We start from the raw sequence: 8439 nt of genomic DNA on the forward strand, positions 1-8439 counted from the left end.
TTCTTCTTTTCTCTGAGTGAGAGAGAGAGTTCTTTAGCTAGTTCATTGGTGTGAACCGGCTTGTTGATTTGGTGGTCAGCCAATTCATTTTTGTGTGTTGTTTTGTGGTTAGCCAACGCACTACATTCTTTCTTTGGTGGTTAGCCTTAGATCATGAGTATATCAAGAGTCATTCTGCATCTCTTGACGATCCTTTCAATCCATCTCAGTTCCAGAAGTGCCATTTGCTTTCTCGGATCATATCCAACACCCAGCTAAAGTGATCCTTCCTATCTTAGGGTTCTTCAAGTGGTATCAGAGCCACTTTGGCTGGTTTGTTTTCATTTCATCTTTTCATCTTCTCATCTCTCCATGATTTTCTTTTCTTATTTCTTGTTGGATCCGGGCTGTTCCTTTACTCCATGTGATCGCCAGTTATTAAAAAAAACGATAAAAAAATGAGAGTAAAAGTTTTGGCTTGAATCACTTCTGAAGAGAAATCCAGGGGAGTGGTGGAAGAGAAACCCTGCTGGCTGAAGAGAAACCCAACCTTAGGATAGTTAAGGCGGATCCATATATAAATCACTTCATCTTTCTTTCTCTGTTTTTTTACCCATAAAAGGTTGTTTTGGTTTTTGATTGCTGATTTTTGACTGCATATCATCCTTTGAACCAGTGAAACGAACTCTGAGTGATCACCTAAAAATCATGAGCTAAACACTTTGAGAGTGTGAGGATTTTTATTTGCTAACTCTTTTGTTAAGTATTTTTTCAGGATGTTTGGACTTCACAAGAAATCAAATCAGGCTTCAAAACCACAACAAGACGTTTATTATCCTTTTAAAACCGCTCTTGAAAAAAAACAATTGATTTTTGGAGATAAGAAACATTTTGCTTCTAATGGGTTTGATTTTGTGCAGAAACAAAGAAACCAAAGGAAGAGGCAAAACAGGTTCAATGATGATGAGAAGAGGGTCAGAAATGGTGATCGTCCCTTCACTAAAGCCAAGAGAAGCAACCGAGATATGCTTGATCAGAACGAGCTTCAAACTTATGCTAGTTTGGAGAAGATGTTGCATAAGGCAATTTTTGCTATTCAGCAACTCAAAAAGAAGGGAAATACCAACACTTCTTCTCCACTAAAACAGCAATGTAATTTTTCTTCTCTTTCAAATTCCGATTTGAAAACTAATGTGTTATCTTTTGATAAAAGCAAAGCTGTGCAAACCACAAGCAAAGTTCATTCTACCAGGTGCTTCAAATGCCATAGGATCGGTCATTATGCTAACAAGTATCAAAACCAGAAACCATTGGTGACTTTGGAGAATGAGAACGTTGAAACCGAACAAGAAAAGGAAGGTCTATTGCCAATTTTCGATGACTATGCACATAAGCTAATGGCAGGTAGCTCTGAATTGATTTTTCAGTTTGAAAAGAATTCTAAAAAGGTTTTGAACAAGAATGAATTTTCTGGTCCTTTGAATGCTTTTGATATTGGCGCATATGACCTTGGTCTTGGAAGCTTTGTGTCAATGCAGGAAGGGCCAGATGAAGAACAAAACTGTGGTCATCAAGCAAACCAAGAAAGATCTTCTTCCATTCAAAAACCAGACCAAACTCAAGGTGACCATTGTGGGAACTGGAATTCACACCGTCGATTTTAATGAATGAGTATGGAGGAAAACCAAGAAAACCCGATTTTCCCTGAAGGTCCGAATTCTCTGCGTAATCACTTTCAGAGCGTAAAAAGATAGATAGCAAGATAAAGATAAATAGTCGCTCGGAGGCGTTTTATTAATGAAATAGTATGAATACATGACTTCTCCGAGTGGAGTAGAGATATGCTAACTAAACGAACGCAGAACAGAAAGGCGGCAAAACGTTTTAAGCCTTGCCTTGCTAGTCTAACCACATAAGTTCTAAGTTCCTTAAGCTAGCAGGAGTTCTCTAAGTCTAAATTCTCGGATCCCTTTTCTTCTGCTCCAGCTCTCCTTATATAGTTGTTTTAGGTCGGTGATCCATTTACTCCTTTGCCTTTGGGCCCAAGTTTATCTCTTTTGGGAATATTCCATTTTTCGTCGATCTTTGTAGTTATCCTCGAATCTTGACGTTTATCTTCGGAAACTTTTCGTTTATCCTACTTCCGCGAGTTAGGATAAACCGTCATAACTCCCATTGGGCTCGGGTCCCTTCTAAATCATAGATTGGCCTCTAGGCACGTTTAGATCCTCTCGGGCCGTTCTTAGGCCTTCAGGCTTTTCTACGATTTTAGTCGTAAAACTTCGAGAGTAACTCCGATCGAGACGAAACGAGAGGTATATGATCCAAAAGTCGGATATCACAACTATACAGAGGACACGAGAGTCAAAACGAGTCGGACTGGCCGGGATTGGATTGTCCTCCCCCTAGGGCGAGGTGAACCGGGCGCGGATCGTCCTCGCCCATGGGCGAGGCGACCTTGGTGATGGTCGTCCTCGCCCATGGGCGAGGCGACCGTGGTGCTTGTGGGAACCGAAATTCGCACGGTCGATTTCCGTTTAAATTAGGAAACTAGGAAAACCCTAATTTCCCAGAGGTCCCGGAGATCTGTTAATATCACATGCTAAGCAATCAGAACACGAAATATAAACGAAAAAGTACAAAAATTGTAAAAGGAGAGCAAAATAGATCTTATTCCGAATCCGTGTTTGAGCGTTACAACAAGGGATAAGCCTGGGCTCGAGAGCTGTCGGTGAGATTCCTAGTTCTAGCAACCCTAAGACGGCTAAACATAATTGAGTCGCAGCTCAAAATAACAAAAACGGAAATATGCCTAAATCGCTCTAAGTGCTAAGTTTGCACCGAAAAAAGTTCTCCCTCATGCATCTCGCCTAGGACTCCTCATATACTGGCTCCTAGGTCGGTTTACGCTTTCCTCTTCCGCCCTTAAGCCGTCATAGCATAAAAATGGAGATATTCCACTTTTTCTGATCTTCGTAATTATCTTCAAAATTTCGTATTTATCCGCGGAAACTTGACATTTATCTTTCCTTGCGAACCAAGCGTAAACCTTTATGCGGCTTACGGGCTGTTGGTTGAGAAATCGTAAGTTGGGACTCGTGTCATGTCGTAAGTCCCTTTGGGCCGTCTTAAGACTCGAAGAATTTATTACGGCTTCTTTCGGAACGAACTTTCCGCGGTTTTTACCGTAAAGTTTGATCGATGACTTAGAATGGCGGGAAACATGAAATGGGTTCGCTACGGTCTTCGGGAGATAGCAGCGACGGGTAGACGAGAATGTATGGACTAATGTCGTATCGACGTTTCGGAAGAGCTCGGTCGCTACGTATCGACTGAGCGGAACGGACGCTCTGTCGCTACGTAGCGACAGAGCTTGGCTCGAGCTTGGTCGTTACGTAGCGACCGAGCGGAACGGATGATCGGTCGCTATGCAGCGACCGAGCTTGGCTCGAGCTTGGTCGCTACGTAGCGACCGAGCGGAACGGACGCTCGGTCGCTACGTAGCGACCGGACTGCGTCCATGTACGGTAGTTGCGCAATGACCGAGCTTGGTTTGTCCTTGTTCTGATCGTCATACTCGGACCTATCCGTAGCTGGTCTGGGTATGTTTCCGATGGCTTATGTTTGATCTAAATAGAATTCGAACGAAGCTTTATCTCGGGAACATACATTGCGACGTTTTCTTGACCGAGCAAGATTTGTTGCGGAAAGACATACTTGTATTTTGCGGGGATTTGGACGTTAACTTCGTCGTAACCATTATCGACCCCAACAGTGCTGGTCGTCCTCGCCCATGGGCGACGCGACCGTGGTGCTAGTCGTCCTCGCCCATGTGCGGGGCAACCGTGGTGCTGGTCGTCCTCGCCCATGGGCGGGACGACCGTGGTGCTGGTCGTCCTCGCCCATGGGCGAGGCGACCGGGGTGCTGCCCGTCCTTGCCCGTGGGCGAGGCGGACAAGTGAGAACGGACCGGTTCTCGGGTCTTGACCTGTGTCTTTTCGTACCGATTTTTCCGGAGATCTTCGTCCATAAGTATTTGTATTCTTCCGATCTTTCTTTCGAGAAGAATTTGCTAAAACGATAATCTTAGCTGTTGATTTCGAGATAACCGTTTTCGACCCCAACAGTTAGCCCCCCAGCCTGCAAGACTCGGAGACGATTTTGCGGGCGAGTGAAGTGTTTTTAATCGGAATTTTCGGTTAAGAGTACGTTTTCTCGTATACTGTCTTTTGAGATTATTTTATTGTGGAAATCCACGTGACCCTCATATCCTTATAAGTTGCAACTCATCAATTACCATTCTTCACACATCTTATTCCTTCAAACTTTTCTCTCTTCATTCTCTCAAGCAAGAATGTCTTCCTCCCAAAGCGGAAAAAAGAACTCCAACGTCGAGATGGGTGAGGCCAGTCCGGTTCTACCGATTCCAGCCATTCATGAAGCCACTCCGACTTTCGTTGCCGGATTCATTTCTTTCAAAGAGAGACTATCCAGGCGTAGTACCAGAAAGGAAACTAGTCGGACCTCTGCTGAAACGTCGGCTATCCCTTCCTCGTCTGCGCTGTCGATCTCAGCTGAAGGAAACAAGTCTCAGAGCGATGTTGCGCCCCTCGTAGGAACGGATACGGCACCTGTGCAAGTGTCGGAGGTCTTGGCCCAACCTTCGGGCTCTTCCACTACCCCGGTCCCGATTCTTGAGAGAGGACAAGTAATGGATTCGATGCCTCCGCCTTTGGACAGGAAAGAGATCGTCCTAGGGCTTCCTGCGCCTAGTGCCGTTCCGCTGCCCAAAGGTCGCAAAAGGAATGGAGCTGCAACCGAGACCGCCAAGAAGAGGAGATGTTCCAAAGGTGCGGAAGGAGAGCCTTCGGGGCCTTTACCGAAATATCGTGCCAAGGTCCATTTTTGAAAAACAAATTTTCTTGTAGGATACTTTGTTCTTCAATTATTATGACTCTTATTTCGTTCGCAGTTCATATCGTTGATCGACGGGATGATTAACGACTGCGGTTCGGAGGTGGAGCGTTTGACAGAGGGCCTAGTAGAGTCGCGGGAGGCGTTGAAACAAATTGAGGCCACACTGAAATCTACTGAGGATGCTCACGCCGCTGAGACTTCGCAGCTGGAGGTTCAGGTCAGCGGTCTCAAGCGGGATCTCGGAAAGTCGGCGAGTGCATTGTTTAGGATGAAGAGAGAGAAAAAAGCCAAGGCTTCCGAAGTCCGTCGTCTTCAGCGCCAAATCCAGAGTCAAGAGGAACCGAGGACTCATGAGCCAGCGGGGACCATTGTCCCGCGGGAAGAGTTTCATGCCCGCCTAACGAGGATGGCTGTTCTGTTTGATTCCCTCATGGCAGTCCGTAAGAAGGATCTGGCCCTGGCGGGCATCGAGGGAGGTCTAGGTGGATCCAACTACTCAAATGCGAAGCGGTTCCAACTCTGGACTATGAAGAGGCCAAGCTACTGTCTCATAAGGAGGAACTGATGGCCTCCGAAGGTGACTTTGATTCGATCCTCTCTCTCCTGAAATCTGAATGCACCCTCACGCCGTGTTTGGAAGAGACAGAAGGGCAAGGCCGTGCGGCCGAAGAAGGCGAGGGCAATGCAGTCGAGAGAGGTGACGGTGAAGTGGCTGAGGGAGGTGATGGAAATGCGGTCCCGAGCTCCGATGAGGCTGAGGATGAAAGCGGTGCTCCGAGGAGTGCCTAGGGTAACGATCCTTTCAGGGATTTTCTTTGTTTTGTTTTGGCCTGTTCATGAGGCTGTAGTTTGTATATTCAGGGACTGGCTGTTGGTTGCTTCGAATCCCTGCCCTTGTTAGGGCTTTTTGTAAGATGCTTGGCTCAATCTATAAAACTTTTCGGTTGTTATAAATCGAGAGAACTTTTGTTTTTCGAAGTTAGAGGGCGAGGATGTGAGTTGTCGTCTCATCCCCCCGGATGATCACCGTATCCATCGTTTGTTGAGTACGCGAGTTTTACGTGGTTTTCCGCTTTATGCGAAGGCTCGTGAAAACGTACAGATTTAAGTGAAGAGACAAGTTTTGGGATCTCATATCAGGGTGTTGATATTATGACTTTGAGATGTTAAGATCCAGCAAGGCTGGGTTTAGGGCAAGACCTAGGTTTACTCTCGGACTGAGGCTATGCGATGACAAGTCGGATTTCGTTTTGCCTGTTTGTGATTTTAACCTGATGCGTACCGATATAAAGTCCGCAAATTGTTATCGGCTTATACGACTTGTCTTGATACGAATCGAGCTACCTCCAAATGCCGTTTGGAGATGCTGACCAAAATTTTGGATTTCTTGTATAGCGCTCTATGGTATCCTTGTCGGATGTAAGAGAGTCTATCCTTTCGAGTGCGGCTGATGTATGTTTAGGACGTTAGGGTTCATTTGTTGTGATCAGCAACGAAGAAATGATGCCAGTTTAAAGGCATTTTACCGTTAGAGGTGTACTAAGTTTATTTTGGAAACGAAAACGTCGTTTCCATGGATGAAAAAAATCGTAACTTTAAGCGTGTAGCGACGTCTCGCAAAGCCGAAAGTTGACATTTTCTTTTGTGCCGCATTTGTTCGCGGGCTTTTTCCGAAGGATGCCTCTTTTACAAGCATTCGGGGGTTTATCGGATTTAGTGTGATAATTAATCGATTTTTCTTAGGCGCTTTGAGCGAGTCTTAGATTGCCACTTTGGCCATTTGGTGAATAGCGGGATTGGTGACCTTTCCAGGTTCTTTGGATCTTGACGTCTTGCATGTTCGCAATTTGGTACTATCCTGGTCGGACCACCTTTATGACCTTCTATGGTCCTTCCCAGTTTGCTCCCAGTTTTCCTGCGTTACGTTCGGCAGTGTTTTGGAAGACTTTGCGCAGAACTAGATCACCTTTCTTGAACCTGCGGTGGCGAACGTTTGAATTGTTGTATTTCGCGGCAGCGTGCTGGTAGTTCTGGATTCTTATGAGAGCTTGGTCTCATCGCTCGTTGATGAGATCGAGTTCGTCCAGCAGCATCGCGTTGTTGAGATCTTCTCGTTTGAGGAGGAATCTTCTCTGCACTCTGGGAAATTCTACTTCCGCTGGGATCATACATTCCGTCCCGTAAACGAGGGCGAAGGGGGTTTCTCCCGTACCCCGTCTTGGGGTTGTACGATGTGACCAGAGAAGTCCTTCGAGCTCATCTGCCCATCGTCCCTTTTTGGCTTCTAAGAGTTTTTTAAACCCCTCAAGGACAGTTTTGTTAATGGTCTCTGCCTGGCCGTTACATTGTGGATATATAGGAGTTGACTTGTTCAGCCGTGTCTTCCAGTTCTCGCAGAATGCTTCAAATCGGGTAGAGATGAACTGAGATCCGTTGTCTGTTACGATTTCGTAAGGGACTCCGTGCCTGGTGATAATGTTCTTCCATATGAAGCTCTCGACTTGTACTCTTTGATACTTGCGTAGGATTCTGCTTCTACCCACTTCGAAAAGAAGTCCGTAAGGACCAAAACGAACTGTTTCTGTTTTGAATTGGGTAAAGGTCCGACGATATCCATGGACCATCGCATAAAGGGATACGAAGATGAAATGGACGAGAGGACCTCCGCAGGTTGATGGATTGTGGGCGCGTGCCTTTGGCATTTTTGGCATTTTCGTGCGAATTTCTCGCAGTCTTTGATCATAGTTGGCCAGTAATAATCATGGCTTTTATTTTGACTGCGAGTGACCTTCCACCGGAGTGGTTTCTGCACGATCCGGAATGGACCTCTGCCATCACTTTTCTCGCTTTCTCTCCCTCGGCGCAGGTCATGAGAGGGTCGGAGAATCTCCATTTGTAGATTTCTCCCTCTACCGTTACATATCGTGCGGCTCGGGTTTTAATTTTGTGTGCCGCCCATTTCTCGGCGGGCAGCGTTCCGTTGACTATGTAGGCTCGGATCGGTTCTAGCCATGGGTTGTCGCAACCGTATTCTGGCTGATCCATGTTTCCTTCTGGTGGATCTTCGATTTCCTCCACATCTTCGATTTTTCCCCAAATCAGATTGGCGATCACCGGCTGTCCGATGCTCGGATGCTCAATGAATTCCACGGGGATTACCCTGATCCATCGACATGAAGAACCCAAGTTGAATCTGGTTCCGTGTTTGTTATATCCCCCGTGGGCAATTCTACCAAGAAATCCGCCAGCACCTGAGATTTTGCGCATGTTCTTGGGCGGTACTCGACATCGTACTCGCTCAGCTGTCCTGACTGACTCGGACTGTGCAGAATCGTCCGCAGGGGAAAGGTGGTGAGAATCACAATGGTATTAGATTGGAAATATGGCATGAGCTTTCTCGCCGATGTTACGACAGCGAATGCTGGTTTTTCCATCAAGGGGTACCGCGTCTCAGCGTCCAGCAAGGTTTTACTTGTGTAAAAGATTGGTTTTTGTTCACCGCGTTCTTCTGTGATCAAAACGCCACTTACAACTATTGCGGAG

Source organism: Brassica oleracea, chromosome C1 (assembly GCF_000695525.1).
Source record: "Brassica oleracea var. oleracea cultivar TO1000 chromosome C1, BOL, whole genome shotgun sequence".
NCBI lineage: Eukaryota > Viridiplantae > Streptophyta > Magnoliopsida > Brassicales > Brassicaceae > Brassica > Brassica oleracea.